The following is a 23484-nucleotide window of genomic DNA, read 5'->3' on the forward strand; positions in this document are numbered from 1 at the left end:
CACTATAGAAAGGATATTAGAAAGAGTAATTTATCATCTGGGTGGATGACTGCAAAATGTGTGGGCGGACCACCTAAAAAGTATAGCAAGACATCTGTACCAGCCTCATTAAACAGAAGAGACAAGCTGCTTGCTCCAGATGGGTATCATGTTAAGAGACTGCTAAGGAGACCAAAACAATGTGTAGCAGGTATAGTCTCTTAAAAGATTTGAAAGAATACACAGCAACCATGGGCATAATAAGCTGATTCACTAGCAAAACACAAATTTAACGCTCGAAAATGGCCCAGTACTTTAACAGCAATTAATGCAACAGACACATCATAACCAAGTTCTATTGGAAGGAATGCTAATGTCAGGACTCTCTGCCTTCTCTGCCTTTCTATGTGAACTGCCTTGTACTGTTTTATAACTTGCCTTATTTTGTTCATATTCCTTTTAGTCTAACTGTTACAGAAGATTGATAGCTTGCTAGATCTAATCAAGGACTTCCCCCTCACCTTAATGTTTGCTGTCCATTCTTCTCACTATTGTAGGAGTTTGATAGTTGTTAATTGTGAACGATTAATAACTTGCAGCATCTAGTCAAGGACCTCAATCTCATCTTGTTACTCACAGCCTATTCACCTGACTATTGTGGGAGATCAATAGCTGTTATATCTCATTAAGTGTTTCTTGGCTTGTTGGAATAAAATACCGGGATACTTAGCATGAACAGTGCACAAAATATCTGAATAAACATGTATAGGCATTCTGGATGATGTCTTACAGTCCCAATGCAGTTCACTGCAATACCCATCAATATCCTCTGACCTGTGTTTCCTTTCGGTGTGCCTTTCTGTTGAGAGCATGAGATCACTGAATTTATCCAATTGTGTCACTCATCTATGATATAAAATAATATCCAACACAGCTGATATAGCTTGTCTAAGGTCAATTTTGTTTATTAATTGCAGCTACCACAGCAGGCACCAACCTTTGGAGGAGACAACACAAGGTTCAGAATCAGAACACTGGTTGTACTCAACCTCTATTCCACACTCCTTAGCAGATCCTTGCTGGGGTGCACAATTGGAAAATTTATACTACTGTTTTAACAATATGACAATGTTTTGAAAGTTCAAGGTATATAATTGGTCTATGCAAACAAACAACATGGAACAAAAAACATTTATTGCTGCTTTCTAGAAGTAAAAAAAATTCTCTCATTCAATGAACTACAGACATCCCACATAAATATAGAAAATATTTTATTTGCAAATCAGTTATTTAACAAAACACTACCTTTATTAGCCAACCTAATACGTGTGGTATAATCATCAGCCCTTGGCAAACTGACAATTGCCTGCATAATCTCTTCTACAAGATTTTAATATAGTTTTATCAGTTTTCTCAAACAGACAGAGATGCCAACTCTCTCAAATTTACCATGAAAAATGTCATTTTCAGCACTCGGGATAGGGCCATGAAGTATCGAGGTTTTTTACAGGCACTGGAAATCATGTTTTTTGAGCCTGCATTTCCTCCTTCACCCCAGAATGGATTAGGTGATCACAAGTGCTGCTTTATTCCTTTTCAGCATGGAAACAAAACCTGCAGGAGGCACATGGGTAGCAGACAGACATCTTGAATGCCAAAACTAGGGGGAAAGATTGAAGTTGATGGGCTAAGCATGGCTGTGTGAGTGACCAGCAGTGCCCTAGTGATTTGCTGCACACACAGCATTGATACCAAGGCCTGAATTTCACGCTTAGCGTGCATGCCAAGTCGGTAGGCCCAGAAGCGGATGTATAATCTGCTCCCAGGTGAGATTGCGTTTCCAACACGATTTCACGCTGGACTGGGTGGTCAATTAAGGGCCACCCAGCATGAAATGCACCTGCTCAATGGTCGGAAGGGCCAGGAGGGGGTGGGGACCTGTCGGGCACTGGGTCCAATGGCGACCCAGTGAGGGATTTAGAAGCAGAAGAGGCAGCTCCCTGAAGGCTGCCAGGGGAAACTTTGTAGCTTTGCATTTGTCTGACGAAACATTTTTTTTTGAGCTGCAATGCCATCTGTACCTGCTGGACACACCAGGCGTGTGGGCAAGTCCACAAGTCCTGTGGGCACTCACCACCTTCCCCACCCCCCCATCCGCCAGTTCTTACAGGATGGCCAAAAGGGACACTCTAGGATGAGTACCTGGGAATCCTCGTGAAAGAGGTCAGTGCCAGGCAGAACATCCTCATGCCCAGGGATGGCAAGAGGAGGCCACCACACCTGACCAAGAAAGCATGGGCAGAGGTGGCAGCCCAGGTCAGCGGTCATGATATTGTGTGGCATGCATAGATGCTGTGCCGCCAAAGGTTCAATGATCTGCTGTGCTCAGTAAGGGTGAGTACCGAGTTGGCATGAATTAGTGTGGAGAAGTGTTAACGGCTGGCCGTCCCCTCGTGGTGCTCAGGTGTATAAGAGTCTGAGTGGTTCACAGCCTGGCAGTGGTTCACTGGTTTGGTGTGGAGCTAAGAATGTCACTTACTTTTTGTTGGCAGACATTGTTCTGCCATAGTGACCACTGAAGATCCCTGGGCAGTGCCCAACTCAGTGAATGCCAGCCAATTTAGCAAAGGGTTATTGCAACTATCATTAGGTCCCCTTGTTCATAAGCTAAGGAATGTCGGTTTATGATGGCCAAAAGGGACACTCAAAACATTGCTCTAACCATGTGGTGTTAGAGTCGTTAGAGGGCATCCTCGGAGCACAAACCATTCAAATTTCCACCTGGAAAATATGCACAATAAAGTCCAATTCTGCCCCAATAACTCAAATAACCTCTGGTCCAGCCAACTTGATTGTGCCTGAAAACAGCAATCAAGAGGTGGCAAACACTGGACAAGTGTACTCATATGGTTACTAGGATGATGTTAAACTGGTGCTGCCATTGTATGATTTAGCCATACTGCCAGCTTGACCCAGCCTGTTCATTGGCTACATGTCTGTTTGGAGGCAATAGGAATTGGGGGTGACTGCAGTCATTTAAAGGCAGCCAGCACCTCTTAAAGGAGAGGTCAAATCTGGCTGCAGACTGCAAGGAATCCTCGCAAATGAAACAATCAATTCAAGAAGTCCAGAGAGGGTACTCAAGTTCTGTGATGCAGCATTGGAAGACCTGGTCCAGTTGGTCAGCAGGAGATTTTTTTTTCCCTGTTTCTTCCTGTTAGACCTTGTGGCCAAGCATTACCTGTGATTGTGAAAGTGACCACCACCCTCAACTTATTATCACTGGTGCTTTCCAAGGTGCTACAGGAGACAAATCAATGGTCTTCAAGTCCGCCGCATATAAATGCACAAGTTGATGGACAGGTTGCTTGTCAGGGCTGGAGCTATGGAAATTCCCCCTGAGATGACAATAGTCAGAATGAACGCAGACTGGCATTCACATCTACATGTGCTGCATGTCATTAGCTGTACACAGGCAGCAATCTGGCCACATCCAGATCAGTCAGGAGTATTTGTCAACCACAAAGGATTTCATTTCATCAACAATGTGCAAACAATAAGAAAAAGATCATGTGGGTGTGTGCAGGGTTCCATATGGGGGCTGCTGTGATGCTTTTATACTTCATCAGTCCAATATCCCTGACATTTCTATTTAGAAGTATTCTTAAGGTCTGTACTAGTTGAGAAAGGATATCCTCTTCAAAAGCTGGTTGATGCATTTCTGAATACTTGTGTGGTGCTTGGTAAGCCTGTGTCCCTTGACTGTGCACTCTCAGAAAGAATGGACACCTGAGAAATCATCATCCTGAAAGTCCTTAGACTGTTTCTCTGCATATGAGGATGCTGGAGGAGAGAAGAAGTGGATATGATGTAATACCGGCAATGAAATAATATTACTTTGTAGAATTAGGTTGATCATATTTCACTCATTGTTGAAATCAAGTCAATATGTCTTTAATAAGATGTGGATCATCAATATTTAATGGCTATTAGGCAGCTGGAATGTTCCATTATCTCAATCTCCAATGATTAGTGGCACAGCTTTGTCACTGATCTCCATGGCCTCTTCCTCTGTTGATATCAGCTGCATCTCTTGCCTCTCCCCTTTCCCTGTATGTTGTGCTCACTTCTGCAATGGGATAAAGACAGACTTACATGTGCATGCAAGGCATGTGTTCACTCGATTAATGCACTTGGTGAGGGGGCTAGTAAGCAAATGCATCACATTGCAAAAGGATTGAGGTGAGTGGCAGTGGTGAATGAACAGCTGAAAAAGTGAATGAAGAATGCTCTTCAAATTTAAGTGACTGAGAGGAGGCTTAACAAGACAGAGGAGGAGGTGAGGTAATGTCCAGTATAATTGTAAGTGATGTAGGGGGTGGTGGTGTGTGTCAGCTTCACCTCTGACTTCTGAGTGGTTCGAATCACTCCCATTCCCTGGGTTCTAGACCTTGGACTTATTTGGGGGTTGTGACAAAGTGCAGCAGACAACTGGTTTTGGTGCAAGAAAAAACAACTGAGTTTATTGAAGTCACAAATGAACTTATAACATTAGGATTACACTGATATTATACAGACATACAAAGTACACTTAGTTAAGAATGGGGAACGCATGGCATAACAAGGGAAAATCACGCTACTAATCTCCTTACCCTTGTTCCACCCCCAAAACCTAACTAAATTGAACTAGGAGAGGTCAAGGATCATGCTCATCAACCAGGGTTCCTTGACAGTTTGAAATCCAGCCAGGTGAGCTGGTTGCAGTTTGGGGGTACGCTCTTTGTGTCCTCTGGGGCCTGGCATCTCCATGTGGTCCTGATATGTAGAATCTGCAAAGGTTCTTCAGTTGGGTGGAGGCTGCAATTGTGGGTGGTCGATCTTCGTGGAGGGCTGCGGCTGTGCTCTTGTTGTCTTCGGCTGAGCCTGCCACTCCGTGCCCCTCGCTGTGATGTTGCCTGCAGGCCTGCAAACCTCCAGATCTCCTTCCTCCGCTTAGCTCAGATCCCAGCTTAAATTGCTCACTGCCCAAAACTGCTCACTTCTGTATCCCTGCCCAAAACTACACACTTCAGATCTCCTGGCCCAGTTATACTGTATTTTTTTTTCTGAATTTCTTATCTCAATCCAAATCAAGGTTAGTTCTTTGTTTGATTTTGGTGGGCTTCCCCAAGTGATTGTTGTCTCGTTGTTTTTAATGGGCTCGCATGATGTTTATCATTGTATTCCTGCCCCCATAACTGGTCTTGAACTGAAAGCCATTGTATGTGTGGAGTATTGATGGGTTTGTATAATTTCATTGATTATGGTCTTCCTGCCCCTGTAGTTAGTAACAATTATTTATGCAAGATTTTGATGGGCTTTAGTTTTGTGTTGATTGTTTTAAAGGGAACAATGCGTATTCTGTCTCCTCTTGTTGTCTGATTTCAGGTAAAAGTCCAAAAGTCATACCCTTGATGATGATATGAAAAATGTGGGAATTTTGAGAACCCTTCAGTGAATGTGCAATTATATTCACCTATCCTGACTTGGTTATGTCATGAAACCATTTCTTGCACAGGATCCACTTAGGCAGCACAATATACCTGCTCTTGACCTCTTCAGCCATTTCTCACTTGTTGTCCCCACCTCTACTGCTCAATTCTGCTCCTGGCTATCAGTGGGGCCATTAACTAATTCCACACAGTTCTCCAAATTTGTTGCACATCAAGACTTCTTTTAGCATTTTGTGCATGATGACATCACCGACAAGTAGCAAAGTAAAAGAGAAATCTAATAATGAAAATAATAAGGGAAATTGACTTTTATCCACAATTGTATTTTTGAGGATTATAAAGACTCTGTCCATCACACATCCTGAGATTCATTTTGTTCTGCCATTACAATCTTGTTCTCAAGAGACAGACAACCAGCTGATAAGTAAGTGAGCGGCTCAAAACATCTTGTCAGAGCTAGAATAAATAAATGGTTCAATGATGGGAGAGTGAAAATAACCTTGTTAGAGTAGAACAAGAATGATGCTGAGGAAAGAGGTTTAGTTTGCTGTGTTCTTCAAACTGTTCATTCAAAGTGAAGGAAGATAAATGATGTGCAGCATAGAAGTGGAAGGACAAATGCTCCACTGTCTGTTGGTACAGCACAAGGACAATTCTACTATCCTGGCCTGAAATTTTACCGGAACTATTAGGCCTCCTGCAGAGACAGATAAAGTAGGTACACAAATTGTTGGCCTCAAGCCAAGTTCACTGGAATGTTTGCATTTCATTTTTATTTAAAAAGCTAATCCTTTGAACACTAGCTTTACGTGGGATTAGATGTGGGAGAGTAATCATGGAATCATAGAATGAAATGAAGCAGAAGAATGCTAGTCTGACCATCGTGTCTGTGCCGGCCCTTTGAAAGAGTTATCCAATTAGACCCACTGCCTGATCGTTCCCCATAGACCATAAAATGTTTCCCTTTCAAGCATTTTTTCAATTTCCACTTGACAGTCACTATTGAATCTGCATCCTTTCAGGAAGTGCATTGCAGATCACAAAATTCATACCGCATCAGCTTGTTTTTCTTATGTTACTTCTGGTTCTTTTGCCAATTACCTTAATCCTGTGTCCAGTAGTTACTGATCCTTCTGCAATTAGAACCAGATTCTCCTTACTTACTCTATCAAAACCCTTCAAGATTTTGAATATCTCTATCAAATCTTTCCTTAACTTTTTCAGCTGTTTGTGACGTTAGCATGAGCAGATGAACTATTTGCCTTTTCAAATGCTAAAATCACATTCAGTTTAAATGTTTCAAAAATTTGCAATACCAACGTAGGAGAGTTAGACAGCACAATTCAACTCATTGAGCACAATCCCTTCAACAGAAAAGGCACAATTTGTATTGTCTGATTTACGGTGAACAGATCATTCAACCTTCTAAGAAAGATGAAGACTTGCACATGAAGTTCCAAAAAGACAAAGCTACTCCTTTGCTTTACAAAGAAAATTGAACAAAAGCACTAAATTATCATTCTAAGATTTCAATCTATTCTTAAACACCAACATGTGACATTTTACAAAGTTCTCTCAGTAAAGGAAAACTACTTTCCAAACAGTATTTGGCCCACAAGTGCATTGACATTGTGTGTGTTTCACAGACATAGGGCAGGACCTTGCCCTTGTCAGGCAGGCACGGTGGGTGGGCCTGGGAGCAGCCTTGAAACTAACCGCTGCCCGTGATTGGGCAGTAACAAGGATTTCACACTGGCTGGCCAATTAACGGTCAGCCAGCATAAAAGGCAAGATGCAGCACTCAGCACTGCTGGGGTGGGAGCAGGAGGAGAGCGAGCACGGAAGTTTGCTCATGCACAAAGCTGCCTCAGGGAGCTGAAGATTTAAAAAATCAGAAATTAAAAACTTAACAATCTTGAAACATATCACCTCATGTGGCTCTGCCATATGAACAGGGACATGTTGTAAATGACTTTTAAACATTTTTATTTAATTTTTAATTGCTGTTGGAAACCTCATCCTGCTCGTGGATGAGGCTTCCTAAAAAACACAAAGGCTGTTTGGCCTTTTTGCCTTCCCACCAACCGTAAGGTTAGACGGGCAGCAAAAAATTTCATTCAATTATAACTTTAATGGCCATAATAGGCCTGTTAATTGTCAGCGATGGCTCTGTCAGCTCGGGTGTGCACCCGCTGACCGAAATATCTCATGAGTGCGTGATGACGTCGGGAAGCTCACCTGGCATCATCGTGCATCATTTTACGCTCGAGTGGGTCGGTTGCACGTGTGCCCGCTCAATGCAAATTTCTGCCCATAAAACTGGCACTTAAACACCCAATATGGCAGGCTGTGTGCATGCACAAATTTGGTGCTAATATTTGCCAGTTGCCATATTGGATGGCTCTAGTATAAGTGTTGAGTTTTGCTGTCTGAAACAGGCTTTACACCTTTTGAATATGCAAGTTGAAGCCACCCTGAATGCAGGGTCAGTTCTGAAAACCACGTCTACAAGCAACTCAACCAGCAGTACTTAGCAGTTTTAGAGATTACCACCAGAGAGGTAAGTTTAAAAAAAAAACCTCCTTATTTGAAGAGGGACCAGGGTGCTTCTCCTGCCTCTACAGTTATCCTGAAGACCACTGACAGCTCCCTCTTGTTCCCCACTCTTTCAGTGAGGAAGAGAAAAGGAGAAGGCGGTAGAAGAGCGCTGCGAGTCAGGGATAGCGACAACCAACATGATGTTTATGACATCTTTGGCAATCTCTCCTTCACCTCCACCTATCACTGGCCCTCTATCCAGCTCTACCTGTCCTACCCCACTTAAACAGCTTATATTTCACCACATTTCTATTCCTCTTCAGTTTTGATGAAGAGTCATATGGACTTGAAACATTAACTCTGTCTTCCACTCCACAGATGCTGTCAGACCTGCTGAGTTTTTCCAGCAGTTTTTGATTTTATTTCAGATTTCCAGCATCCACAGTATTTCGCTTTTATCATAGCGACAACCAACCTGCTAGCAACATAAACATCATGTTAAAGCTGAATACCCAGGCCAACAAAGGTAGCAGGAAAAGACATTATTCTGAGAGAAGGGCGTATAGACAGTGCTCTTACTGCCTTCAAATGAGTGAACCCCAGTGTTGCAGAAGGCTCCATCTCTCCAGGGAGGCGGTGACATCCGTTTGAAATGTAACTGCTGTGGAGATCAGTTTTAGCTGCATTGGTGGCCATTCAATGTCTGTGGCACTGAAGGTAATAGTATCCCTAAAGTTCTATGCCTCAGGATCCTTTCAGGATCTGCAAGGGATCTTTGCAGCATTTTGCAATCTTCAGTTTATCATTATATGTGATGGACGCATTGTTCAGGAGAGTGGAAATCTCCATAAGGTTCACCACTAATAACAAGAGCTATGCTAAGAGAATGAGGGACTTTGGGGCAATGGTATGCTTTCCTAAAATGCCAGAGGCCATCAATTGTACACATGTGGTCATTAGGGTACCCAAAGGACAGCCAGTGGCTTTCATTAATCAGAAAGGTTTTTATTCCTTGAAGTCCAGATTGCCTGTGATCTCTGTCAGTGTACCCTGCAGGTGTGTGCATGGTACCTTGGGAGCAGCCATGAGGCCAATATTCTCAGGAACTCCCAGTGCTGCAGTTCTTCCTGCCCCCTACTTAACTGGATGGCTGGTTACTAGGAGACTAGGGTTATCCATTAAAGAGGTGGCTTATGATTCCTATCAGGCATCCATGGTCTCAGGCAGAAGAGAGGTACAATGCAGCCTTACCTCCACCAGGGAGAGAATTAGAGGTCTGCTCAAGATGTGGTTTCATTGCCTCAGCCTCTCTGCTGGTATCCTGCAGTATGCCCCAGCTCATCTTTCCCTAAATGTTGTCCTGTGCTCTGTAGTGCACAACATGACAGCGCAAAGAGGTGAAGAACTTGTTGATGAAGACACGAAGGACTGCCATGCTTCTTCAGATGAGTCCAGCAATGACTCAGAGGAGGAACAAGACATTGATCATGACCATGGTGACCCACATGGTGGCCAGCAGAGATTGGGTGCCAGGGAAACAAGAGAGGCCCTTACTATGAACTGGCTCAACTAAGGTCTTGCCAGACTATAGAATGGAGGCACCATCCAACTTCTGCCCTGGCATATGAAGCAAACACTGTAGACATTCAAAAAGGCTTGCCTCTGCACACATCTCTTAGAAAGGCCTTTTATTTTCATTGGGAGGTGTCATGGGATTCTTGTAATATGCCTTCAAGGGATATCAGGATGACATTACTAGAAGGGAAATGTGCATATGATCCAATCTGATTCACTCCACGTAATATCAAGGAACAGTTGAAGTCATTGGATACTGCAAAGGCTATGGGCCCTGACGATATTCTTGCAATAGTACTGAAGGCTTGTGCTCCAGAACTTGCCGCACCCTTAGCCAAGCTGTTCTAGTACAGCTACAACACTGACATCTACCCGGCTATGTAGAAAATTGCTTAGGTATGTCCTGTACACAAAAAGCAGGACAAATCCAACCCGGCTAATTACTGCCCCCTCAGCCTACTCTCCATCATCAGTAAAGTGATGGAAGGGGTCATCAACAGTGCTATCAAGCGGCACTTGCTTAGCAATAACCTGCTCCCTGACGCCCAGTTTGGGTTCCGCCAGAGCCATTCAGCTCCTGACCTCGTTACAGCCTTGGTTCAAACATGGACAAAATAGCTGAACTGCTGAGGTGAGGTGAGAGTGACTGCCCTTGACACCAAGGCTGCATTTAACTGAGTGTGGCATCAAGGAGCCCTAGCAAAACTGGAGTCAATGGCAATCACGGGGAAAGCTCTCCACTAGTTGGAGTCATACCTAGCACAAAGGAAAATGGTTGTGGTTGTTGGAGGTCAGTCATCTCAGCTCCAGGACATCACTGCAGGAGTTCTTCAGGATAATGTCCTCGGGCCAATCATCTACAGCTGCTTCAACAATGACCTTCCTTCCATCATAAGGTCAGATGTGGGGATGTTCGCTGATGATTGCACAATGTTCAGCATCACTTACAACCCTTCAGATACGGAAGCAGTCCATGTCCAAATGCAGCAATATCCAGACTTGGGCTGACAAGTGGCAAGTAATTTGTGCCACACATAAGTGCCATGCAATGACCATCTTCAACAAGAGAGAATCCAACCATAACAATTTGATGGCATTACCATCACTGAATTCCCCCACTATCAACATCCTGGGTGTTATCATTGACCAGAAACTGAACTGGATTAGCCATATAAATACTGTGAGTACAAAAGCAGGTCAGAGGCTAGGAATTCTGCGGCTTGTAACTCATCTCCTAACTCCCCAAAGCCTGTTCACCATTTACAAACCCAAGTCAGGAGTGTGATGGAATACCCCCTACTTGCCTGGATGACTTCAACTCCCACAACACTCAAGAAGCTTGACATCATCCTGGACGAAGCAGCCTATTTTATTGGCACCACATTCACAAACCTTCACTCACTCTCCACTGATACACAGTAGCAGCAGTGTATACCATTTACAAGATGCACTGCAGGAATTTACCAAGGCTCCTGAGACAGCACCTTCCAAACCTATAACCACTCCCAGAAGGACAAGGGCAGCAGACGGATGGGAACGCCACCACCTGGAAGTTCATCTCCAAGTCACTCACCACCCTGACTTGGAAATATATCGTTGTTCCTTCACTGTCGCTGGGGCAAAATCCTGGAACTCCCTTCCTAACAGCACTGTGGGTGTACTTACACCACATGGACTGCAGCGGTTCAAGAAGGCAGCTAACTACCACCTTTCAAGGGCAGTTAGGGATGGGCAATAAATGTTGGCCCAGGCAGCGAAGCCCACATCCTTTGAATGCATTAAAAAAAATCTTAGTTTCATTTTTGCTTTGAGCAGAGCACATGTAGCTTTGACATCTTCAAGCTTTATTCCTAGAACTGTTCTCGTGTTCCTAGTCTTAATAAATGAACTCACAATGTATTTACCCAATCCCTTGTGAGTGACTGGTGCCTTGTGTCTTGTACAGTAAATAAGCCCAAGGCTATTATACTATTATAATTACACGACAGGTATTGCAGCCCCCATCAATGTAAGGTTGTCCCTTGTCCACTCATAATGTGAACACAATATAAAAAGTAACAAAATTTAAATTTAACAGCACAACACTCAGTCTTCCGCATGCAGTGAACACCAGTAATGGCCCTTCTGTATCCATAGTGATTTCTTCATTAAGTTACGGGTGCTGTACCTTAGTATTCACCCATCACTGTCAGCTCCGCTGGAGGTAGGCTGCTGACCCTGATGTCCCTGGATGACCTTGGCAGGTGTCCTCTGCTTGCCTGAGCCTGTCAGGACCCTAACATTGTGAAGGACTCCTGCCCTGTAGCATAGCCTTCTGTCTCTCTGGTATCCTGAGGCACTGGTGTTACTAACAGAGGGGCGGAGAAGTCTCTGTCACCATCAGGACCGCCCTGAGAGGAGCACACAGATGCAGGGAGCTATTGCTCATCCATCAACTTCAGGGCCAAATGACCCTCCCTGCTTACCTAAGGACCTACTGGTGATTCCAGATATCTTGTCCATCTCTGACCCTGGCAACGTCAACCTGAACCATTGGCAATGGGAGGGCATGCAGGTTTGAACATATACCTAGAAACCCCTGATTGAGCTGTTGGGTTTCCATGAGACTTTCCAGTCCCTCCATAGAGAAAGCCACACATTTCGCAAAGAGGATGATCGCAGCACTCATAGTCTGGATGGACACCTCCAGTGCCCTTGCCAGAGTATGCATACCCTCTGAAATCTTCACCTTGCAGATTCATGTACCTCCCTTTGGATATCCAACATCTGCTGCCACACAGATGACTCTGGAATCTCATCATCTGCCTGGGGCTCAGTATATTCCCCCAAGCTCATCCGAGAATCAAGGCCTGGACTGTCACAGCCTCCGACAGCTGGCCCGGCAATTGTGCAGTGCTCAAACCAGTTGGTACCATCAATTCAGTGGACACAGGCAAACCCAAATGTTCCCAATATATGAGCTAGCAATAGGCATGGAGCAAGGATGGAATGGTACATCCTCTGAGATCCCCTCCTCTTCTTCAGGGCCTAATGCCGAGTCCCTGGGGTCAAAATCTGCTTGGGTCATGGCCTGTTAAAGGAATAAGATGGGTGATTGCAACTCAACAAGGAGGAGGGGCACTGAGTAAAAACAGATGCATCTTGCCACAGGCATGCAATAAGTGGCACATGGCACAATACACACTCATCCCATTCCTTGCCCCTGACACATTCCTTCACCCCATTTGCCCAGAGAGGTTCTTCAAGAAACTTACTACCCCCAGCACTGACTCTGATCTCTCCCCTTCTAGCTGACCCAGCCCCTGTTGACTGGTCAGATACAGGATACCCTCCTCCATCTTTATCAGCGTTGCCAAATTTGGCACTCCCTCAACAGTCATGGACCTATTGCAGGCCTTGTGGGCCCTCTTCCCCTGTTAAGACAATGGGAGATTAATGAGCCCCTTATCTGAATAGATCAGCCATTCAAGAAGGTAGCCCATCATTTCTGGTCCTTCTGCACTGCACATTGCAGCACTGCTCCCTTTGTCGGCGACCTTCACAGTCAATATGCCCCAGCACCCAAGAGCCTTGCAGGGTGCCAAAACTTCAGTTCGCACTGTAGGTCTGCAGGGATATACACCCATACCACTGGCAGACACCTCCCAAGCACACCTCATGCATATCCTTCCATATTTATGTGGGAACATTGACAGCCTCCTCACTCACCCTTGCAAACAGAGAAGGTCATTCTCCCTTTTCCTGCGATATAGCCTGGGGTCCTGCACATAACCCCACAGCTACTGACCACATTGTCACCTCCATCCATGCTTCCTTTGTTGGATAGAGAGGTCTCTTCTTGTCATCCCATAGAAGGCAAAATTTCTGTCGTTCATTGACAGCCTGGAGGAGAGTCTGCAGGGATCCATCATTAAACTATTACGCCATCTGTGCACACTACTCTGCCATTGCTGATGGAGGGAGATTAAGGTTGACTCTCTGCCAGCCCATGAGCCTCTCTGCTCAAACTCCAGTGGCTCACAATCACTCAGGTACAATCGGACTGACAGGATCATGGCAGCCCCCCTGACTGCAGCTTCCCTTCACTGCTCTACTTTTGTGTTCCTCGAGCCTTCTCTTTCTGTTTTCCTTCTTTTGCAGACTGACAACGCCGGCATCGTTTTAAATCTCCCACCAGCTACGTCTTCTGCCCTGAAGAGACCCAAGGAGGAACTAAATTGAATTAAACTAAATTTTCTTGGTAATTGAAATCTAAGTCATGGTTCTACAAAAGTTAAAATTACTCACTTTGAACATAGAAAGAAATTGGAAAAATTGATTTTGCATATTGCCGAATAGAACTAGCCAAGAAAATGGCAAGGGCTAAGAGCTCTAAGGGATTCTATCAGACAGGTTATTACTGCTTCAGAAAAAAAAAAAATCACAGTTAATGCAGCTTCATGAAATGCACTCGCTATATGTGAAAATGCAAGTTTTCTCACTCATCTTGAATCCTTTTTGGGTGGGTGAAATAATTCTTCCAAAGATTTCAGATAAACCCATAGGGTTATTCCTATATTGTACTTGAATTATTGATAAAAGGAATTTAACCCTGAATCTTTGGGATAAACTTATTTATATGTAAGAACTTTTATTAAATATTTTGCTTCCTGATAGGCCCTATAAACCAGATGGTTCTGTTGGGCAATTTATTAGAATAGTATGCAGGCTTGTCTTCCAGTTTGCTTCAGATATTTTATTCATCAATATACTCATGAAAATAAGTACGATAATTGTTATCCTTAAAGAAGGAAAGGAACCCTTAATTTGAGGCAACTACCACCTCAATTCTAAAATTAATGTAAGATTTATACTCAGATCATTGTTTATTTGTTTTACAAAATTAATTAATTTTTAAGTTAACTATCGGTTAATTGGGTAAACTGGGTAATTGATAATATTCTAACTTATTTCCTGAAATAGATAGGGAGAGAGAAGACTGACATTGTGAAAACTCCTGTGTAGAAGCATTCACTCAGTTAGTTCTTTATTTCCACATTCATTTTCTTACCTATTTGGCGCACTTGCCTTCAACTGCACCTTGTTACTGCGTTACCCAAAAAAGAGTAATAATAATAGAGAAAAAAACTATTATGGAGCAGTAGGAAATTGGGCAAATGAACAATGGAAACAATTGGTAGAATTTTGTTTTCTGGCAGGGGTGGTAATAGGACAATAAGAAGCAATTTAAAATATCGTGATGAGTAGAAGAAAGTAGACTAAAGTCCTGATTTTCCCTGGGGGTGAGCCCTTAACTGATTTAGAAACAGGTTTCCTGTCCACCTGCTGGGTGTGGGAATATGGATGAGTCAGATGAAGCGTAAGACTCATTTAGACACCCACGGCAGCCATCGCTGAGGGTGCTGGTTGTCCTGACGGAAGAACCTGATTGTGTCAAAGCTTTCCACTTTACCAGAGGTAAGTGAGATGTCACAGGGGAGCCAGAATCATGGCACCCAGGACAAGACAAACTCTGACTTCATCGATGTCAATCTGGATCTAATGCTGGAAGATGTGAGGGAAAAGAGGGAGGTCCTCTTCCTGCTGGGTGGCAGGAGAAGGCCACCTCATTGAGCAGTAGGGGCACCTCTCTGTTCAGCATCATTTCCTCCTGCCTCTGATTCCTCTCCCCCTCTTATCTCCTGCTCCTTCCCCAATGAGCTGTCACATCCCAGGGCCCCACCATCCTCAAGGCCCACCCTCTCTGGACAGTGCAGCAGACTACAACAATGACTGAGGACTTTGGAAGATGGTATTGGAGGGCACAACTTGACCCATCTGGAATTACAACTTCAAGCCTGATCGTTTTTTCAATCGTTGTGTTTCTGAGCAAATGGCACTGATTGGGTGGGCCCTGTGTCTATATCTGGAGCTCCAGTAGAGGGGTCAGTAACCATCTCTTCAAGGAATTTTCCGTGTTCACTCAAATCTGTCCACACGCTTTTGGTGTTGGAGTGAATATCTGAGGCAGACTGGACTGGCAGAGGACAATGGTGTCGTGGCAGCTGCCCGTCAGTAGAGCACTGGAGGAAGCTCTTGTGGTCGCAGGCCAGTTGGATATTGAAGCTGTCCCTGCTGATGGATCTCACTGACTGGTTATTGAGTGTCTTGGTGGCCACGTAAGTGCAATTAATGATGTCTGACCCTGGAAGAACCCAGCAATGGAGGCAAAACCCAATGTCCTCCATCCTTGCAAAACAATGTTTGTCATTAAATGAATAACCAGAAGGAAAAAAACAGTAAAATTGGAAAGTAATGATACTGGTCCAAACTAGTCGTGTATACCTTAAAATGGAACACCAGTAAAAACTGGGAAATAAGAGTACTGCTCTGAACTGATTTTTCCTTCTGGATGTGCTGTCCAGTCTAATGAAGACTGTTAATCAAGTGACGAGTGAGATGCTGTGGTGTGCAGCCATTTTTGAGATGCCACTACTAAGATCTGCAGCTGGTCCTTGAAAGGAGACAGAAGTAAATGAGTTCAAGGCCACAGTGACTTTGACAGTCATTAGCAGGGCTTGGTGATCAGTGCTATGAGGTGTATGATTCTCACCAACAAAGGCACAGACGTTTACGGCCATCTGTCTGTAGTCCCTTGAGGCACAGTTTCTCAGTCATCTCCTTGTAGCTCCATTTCTGCAGTCAGTTTTTTGTTGAATGTTTGGCCTCTGTTGCCTTCCTGCCCTGCTTTCCTCTCTCATGCCTTCCTGATGTTGGTGTTCTGCCGTTCCAGTGAATGGTATCGCCTGTCATGCCATGAGATCCAAAATCTGACAGTCACAATCACATTGCCAGCTCATAGCCGTTCCTTCTGTATAGATGGCCCTCCAGTTATCCTTGGCAACCTTGCCCCCTGCTCTTCTACCCCTGCGATGCCAAGGGGTGCTGACCATGTTCAAAGCCCGGGTCTCTCCCTGTCATGTGCGCAGCACCAAGGGTACCCTCTTACAATCACCCAGTCCCCTTTTGCCTTGCTAACCCTTTTATAGGACCGGGCTGCCCTGACCGAATGCCCACTGTGTACGGGCCGCCCCTTAACTGTTATGAAAATGATAGCTCCTACAACCTGTCTGTCTCTTAAATACCCCACCTTGCCCCTTCCATGAGCTCAAAACGATTGAGAAGATCAGGAACTGCAGCATGAGACACATCAACAGAAAATGGCAGTTCTGGGTTTGACAACTGTCTAGAGACATTGGGCATGTCTATTCTAGGTCAATCTGTCACCTCAGGAATTGTTGGTTCGACGTTAATCACAAGCGAAATAGCTGGCTGTCGGAATGTCTATCATGAATATTATCCACGTGCTTGTGCGTGATTCTATCTTCCACTTGCACTTGGAAGGATAAGGGACCAGTCTCTGAGACAATGGTTCCAGGAACCCAGCAAGATCCACTTCTGAAAGGTTGCATGAATACCATGTCACCTACACTGAATGTGCAAGCTTTGCTGTGAATATCGTGATTCAATTTTTGGTTACTTTGATTCTTCTCTGCCTTCTCCTCTAAATTTGGAAATACCAGACTTAACCTTGTATGTAGGTGGCGTTTCATCAACAATTCAGACAGTGTTGAACTTTTAGTCGAATGAGGCGTTGTATGATAATTGAGAAGAAAGCGGGAAAGTCAAGTTTCTAGAGCGTCTTCTGATAGCCTCTTCATAGCAGGCTTGAATGTTTGCACAGCTCTCTCAGCTAACCTATTTGATGAGGGATAGTAAGGGGCTGTTTTAATATGTCTGATTCCATTCAGGTTCATGAATCTCTGAAACTCTGTACTGGTAAAGATTATGCTGTTATTAGAAATGATGATTTCCGGTAGGTCATGTATGCTAAAACACTGAGGCATTTTCTCAATAGTAGTGCTTGGTGTTGACAATGTGACTTCATAAGCATCCATTTATTTAGAATGTGCATCTACGATCAACAAAAACATGGTACCTAAGAATGGTCCTACATAGTCAATATGCAGCCTAACCCAGGGTCGACTAGGCCACCCCCACGGGTGCAATGGAGCTGAAACAGGCAACTTCTGTTGTTGCTGACAATGGAGACCATGCTTGACCATGCTTTCAATATCACTTGTCAATGCCTGGCCACCAGACATAGTTTCGCACAAGAATTTTCATTTTTTACATGCCTGGATGGGCACTGTGAAGCTCTATCAAGAGTGGTTCTCTTGTTGTGAAGGGACAGCTATGCTTGATCCCCACAACAAAAGTCAATCTTGACAGCTAAACTCTGTGTTTCTGGCATAGAATGGCTTCAGCTCTTCAGATACAGTGGAATTTGACCACCCTTGCTAAACAAGGTCTCCGACCTTCAACAATGTTGGATCCCTGTTTGTCCAATTTCTAATTTGCTTCACACACACAGATGAAGAATCCAAGGAATTAAGCAATAGTACAATTTCTTGTGGCACTGGTGCATGTACAATGCTGTCTGGTAACAGGAGACGACTGAATGCGTCCACATTTGCAATATGTAAGCCAGGACGCTACATAAAGGTATACTAAAACGCAGATAATATCAAAGCCCAATGTGGTATTCTTGCTGATGCTATCGGTGGAATGGCGTTACCTTCACCGAATAATTGTCTAAGGTCCGACACTATGGTGAAATGTTGTCCATGCAGACACTCCAAATACCACCGATAAACCTTCCTTTTCTAGCTGGGAATAACCCTTCTTAGCTGTGGAGAGGGTTCCAGAGACATAGCCAATGGGTCTTTCTGATCCATTTTCCATTCTATGTAATAATGCAGCTTCTACACCATAAGGAGAGGCATCATGTTAATGCCATTTCTTTCGATGGGTCGTAATATACCAATAAACACTAGGAATACAGCAGTTTCTTTGCTTTCACAAAGGCTTCTTCCTGTTGTGACTTCCACGACCAATGCTGATTCTTTTTTAACAACAAGTTTAATGGTGTTAACACAGTTAATAAGTTAGGCAAGAAGCAGCTCTGGTAATTGATCAAACCCCAAAAAGACTTGAGTTTGGTTACATTGGATGGTTAGACACATCTTTTATTGCCTGAAATTTCTCTTCTATCAGATGCAAACCCATGGTGTCCACCCTGTGACCCAGGTAAGTAACTTCTGGCACCCAAAATGTGTTATTTTCCTTCTTTAATTATAATCCGGCTTCCATGAACCTTCTTAGGTTGACCAAACATTCTGCCTCGGTTAACCCCGTGATCAGAACAGCATCTAGATAAACTACCACTCGGGGAAGTACAGGTAAAAGACTTTCTCTTGTTCTTTGGATGATAGTGCATGCAGACGATACTCCAAAAGGTAGACGAGTGTACTGGTAAAGACCTTTGTGTGTGTCAATAGTCACGTATTGTCTTAATGCACTATCCAGTTCTAATTGTTGGTAGGCATGGCACATATCCAGGAAGAGAAGCTATTGCAAATTATTCTTCAGTAACAATTAGGTGGCTAGGTATGGAGGCATGTCAGAGCAGAGTCTCATCCAAAGGAGAGGCATTGGAGGAGGATGGTGTGATCTACCATGTCAAAGACTGCAGGCTGGTCAAGAAGGATGAGGAGGGAAATTTTCCCTTTGTTACGTTCACATTTGATGTCATTTGTGCCTTTAAGAAGAGCTGTTTCAGCACTGTGGTGGGGTGGAAACCTGATTGGGGTTCAAATGTGGAGTTTCAGGAAAGATGGGCACAGATTTGGGACTTGGAAAGAACATGGAGGTTGGAGGTGGGATTGTATTTTACAAGGACAGTCGGTCAATATTTGTTGTTTGAGGAGAGGGGTGATGCTGGCAGATTTGAAAGAAAGTGGGACAACATCTGAAGAGAGAGGACTGTTTACAATATCGGCTAACATGAGGACCAAGAGGGAAAGTTATTTGGTCAGTAGTTTATTGGGAACAGGATGTGGGTCTCATGGAAAAGATGAGCTTAGAGAGGACATGAGGGGGGATAGGAGAAAAACTAGAGGAAGGAGCAAGTTCAAGGCTATAGTAGAGGGGAGAATTAAATGAAGTTGGCTAGTTAGGTGAGTAGAAGGGAGGGACATGGTAGGAGCAGCTTGAGCTTAGTGGCAAAAAAAGTCCATGAGCTCCTCGCACTTGTTGGAGGTGAGGGTGGAAAAGACAGAGGAGAGGAGTTTAAGGGTATGGTTTGTAGTAGAGCAAAGAAGCCGGCCATTTTCTTTGCATTCCAGGATATTTCTGGAACAGTGGGAAGTTTTAGCAGACAAGAGCAGGACCCGGTGGTATTTTAATTGGTCCAGTCAGATTTGGCAGTGGATTGCTAAACTAATTGTCCAAAATATCCTTTCATGTCTGCATCCCTTGGATTTAAGGGAGCAGAGTTGAATGTCATACCGGGGAATATGGCCAGGGTGAGCAAGAGTAATCCTTCCTTCAACAGCACCGTCCAAATCCACCACCAAGAAGGACAAGGGCAGCAGATGCATAGGAACACCACCAGTTGCAAGTTCTCCTCCAAGTTACTCACCATCCTGACTTGGAAATATATTGCAGTTCCTCCACTGTCGCTGGGTCAACATCCTGGAACTCCGTCCCCGAACAGTGCTGTGGGTATACCTACACTACAGGGACTGTAGCAGTTCAAGAAGGCAACTCACCACCACATTCTTAAGGGCAATAAGTTTGGGCAATAAATACTGGCCTAGCCAATGATATGTCCCATCAACAAATAAAGAAAGGTAATGGTTTCATTGGAAATAGGACATCAAAGATGAAGGTGAGGCTACAGTTGAGTAAATCAGTGGCTGCAGAAATGTTGTGAGGAATAGAGGGCCAAAGTCTAGTTAGTTTTGAAAGTGCTGTTTTGAGTGAACTGGTAGGAGATAGGGTGGAGAGTGATACAAGGAAGTGATCAGAGATCATCTTATCTGTAACTGATAAGAAGGGACTAACAAGATCATATGAAATGGCCATTAAGGTCAAGTGGGTGGCTGTGAATGTTGATTGGGGAGCTTACTTGGAGGGAGAGATTTAGGGAGGATAAAAGGGCAGTGAACTCAGAGGAGGGAGAAGATAATGGCAGGGATTTTCCAGCCCCGTTGAGCCAGGACCCATCACAGAAGATTTGGTGGCCCAGCCAAAAGTCCATTGACTTTCAGAAAATCCCGATGGCAAGCAGGCCAGAAAATCCCGCCCAATGAGTTGAAATGAAGGTTGAAGTCACCAATGATGAGAAGTCATCAATGCAGAGGCTGAGGGAGGAAAGTCCTGAAGATATCTTGGTGAGAAAACTTGGGACGGCAGCACAGAACAATGATTTTGAAAGAGAGGTAAAGGGATGGAACCAGGTGACGATGTTTAAGGAGTTACAGATAAGGTTAAAGATTAATGGAAATAATGCCAAAGGACTGATGAATCTGTTTATAGATACATTGAGTAAAACTGTTATAACTGATCAAAATATTTCAAGTGCATTGAAAGGATGCTTCATAACAGCTTTCAGCAGAGATAGCTGCAGGCAAAATTCATCATAATAATAGAGTTGAATAAAGCGCAGTATCTATGGGAATTGATGAGGCTTATATAGAAGCTGGAAAAATTAGTTGTCAGTGGGCTCCTACACATCCTGATGTCCTCGGGAATGGGAGAAGGAAAATTGTGACATTTTTTCAGCGCCCCATGGGTGCTGCAATGCTACCAGGAGATTCGTAGGACGACAAGCGCTTCAAATGTTCTGTATGAGGGTGAGCTGTGAACCTAATGATTGCAGTCCAGTTGGCAAGAATGCCTGACAGTATTCTGAAAGATGCTATAAGTAGGCATCTGGGAAGCATGTTTGCTGTGGGGAACAATCAATAGGCTTTTGGAGCTAGTGTGTTTATGCTTTGTAGGCCATCTGAAGCTCCTTGAGGGGCTGGCTAGGCTCATGAATAAAAGTAATGCAGTAAATGTATTTACTCAGATTTTATAAAGTCATTTGACAAAGTTCCTCAGTGAGACCAGTAGGGAAGGTTCAGGCTTGTGGCATAGATAACAAGCTATCCAGATGGGCTGAGAATTAGATTAGCAACAGAAGACAGAGGGTGGTGATGAATGAAAAATGTTTTGTCTGGGGAAAAAGTAACTAGTTGTGTTTCACAGGAATCTGTTGCAGAAACCTGCTGTTCACAATATTTATGAACATGGTGTAATTTTCAATATAATTAAATGAATTGATAATAAAATTCTGTGTGTAGGTAATGAGTAGAAAGGCAGGTGATTATCTTTCATTTATTTGAAATCTTTATCGTTGTAAAATGCCATTATCCTAATTTTGCTTGGCTCCCATTCCTATGGCCAGTGGAGGTGACCAAAGGCTGGTTTTATAAGGAGGAACTTAAAAGTGGGGAGAGATGTGGCAGATGTGTAGGATTGCTGGGGGAGGTGGTGGCATTGGGTAATGTCACTGGGTTAGTAATACAGAGATCTAGACTAAAACACTGAGGGCATGGGTTCAAATTCTATCATGGCAGTTGGTGAAAATTAAATTCAATTAATAGAATCTGGAATTGAAATCTAGTTTTGGTAGCTGTGACCATGGAACTATCACTAATTGTTGTTAAAAACCTCTTTGATTCATGAGTGTCCTTTAGAGAAGGAAATCTGCTGTCTGCATGGCTTCATCTATGTGTGACGTCAGATCCACAGCAATCCACTCCTATCTGAAATGGCCTAGTAAGACAATCAATTCAAGGGAAATGAGGTTAAAGACGGACAATAAGTGCTGGCTTTGCCAGTGATACCCACATCTCATGAAAGGATAAATTGAAAAAAGGTAGAGAGGTGGAGGGTTTTAGGGAGAGATGCCTGAAAACTTTAGGGATTGCAAAAACAACTCTTTCTATGCAGAATATGTGAAGCAAACTCCCACAGGATGTTTGTTATATTGAGGTGAGTTGACATATTTGATAGGAAACTGTATTGATATTTGTGGAGAAGGAATTTTCAAGGTTTAAGTGGTATCAACAACACTGCTCTCCTGACAGACTGCTTGATGGGCTGAATAGATGGTGTCTACAATGACTTTATTTTTAGATGAGGTCACTAAAAGAACTAAGAGGGTGATTTTCTATCCAAAAGCCTGTTTCAAAAGTAAAAGTGGATAGCCAGCAATTGAAAATCAAGGTGAGGGGAGGGTGTGGAATCACAGTCATGTCATTGCTGACCAAGGCCAACCTCAGAAAAGTTTCAGGTAGATTTTTTTTGATTATTTTTCATGTTCCATGCAGCATGAGCATCATCGGCAAGGCCAGCATTTGTTGTCCATCCCTAGTTGCCCTTGAGAATGTGGTGGTGAGCTGCCTTCTTGAATCACCGCAGTCCTGGTTAAAGGGCCAGCCTTGGATCTCTGGGACTTTTGTTCAATATTTGGCTCTCTAGCCTTTACCTCTCACATCCCTTCATCCACCTACCCACTTCCCAAGCCCCACTCATGTCAACTCATGCCAACCCATGCCCTCTACCATCCTCAGTGACCCCTCATAATCTCCATGCCAACCCACAACCTAGTTGGGTTGGCATGGAGGATACAGGGGGCTATTGGGGATGGATGGAAGGCCATGGGATGATATGGAGAGTATGAGAGGCCATTGGTGGTGGGTGGGGACATGAGTTGGCATGGGTGACAAGAGTTACACCTTTTGAAGTTATCTTTCAAAAGTTCCTGCATCTAGAATATGGTTCACAACTTCTTTGAGGGGCTGTGAACCATGAGTCATGCAGAAGCTGGCCTTGTTCCACAAAAATGGTGGGGTTGGAGATGCCTAATATAGAGTAAGGGTTAACATCAGAAGCATACATGATCCTGATATAATAATGATTTCAGCTCACGTGACTGAGAAGTAAGGGTGATCTGGATGGAGGAGAA

The sequence above is a fragment of the Carcharodon carcharias genome, chromosome 1 (assembly GCF_017639515.1).
Source record: "Carcharodon carcharias isolate sCarCar2 chromosome 1, sCarCar2.pri, whole genome shotgun sequence".
NCBI lineage: Eukaryota > Metazoa > Chordata > Chondrichthyes > Lamniformes > Lamnidae > Carcharodon > Carcharodon carcharias.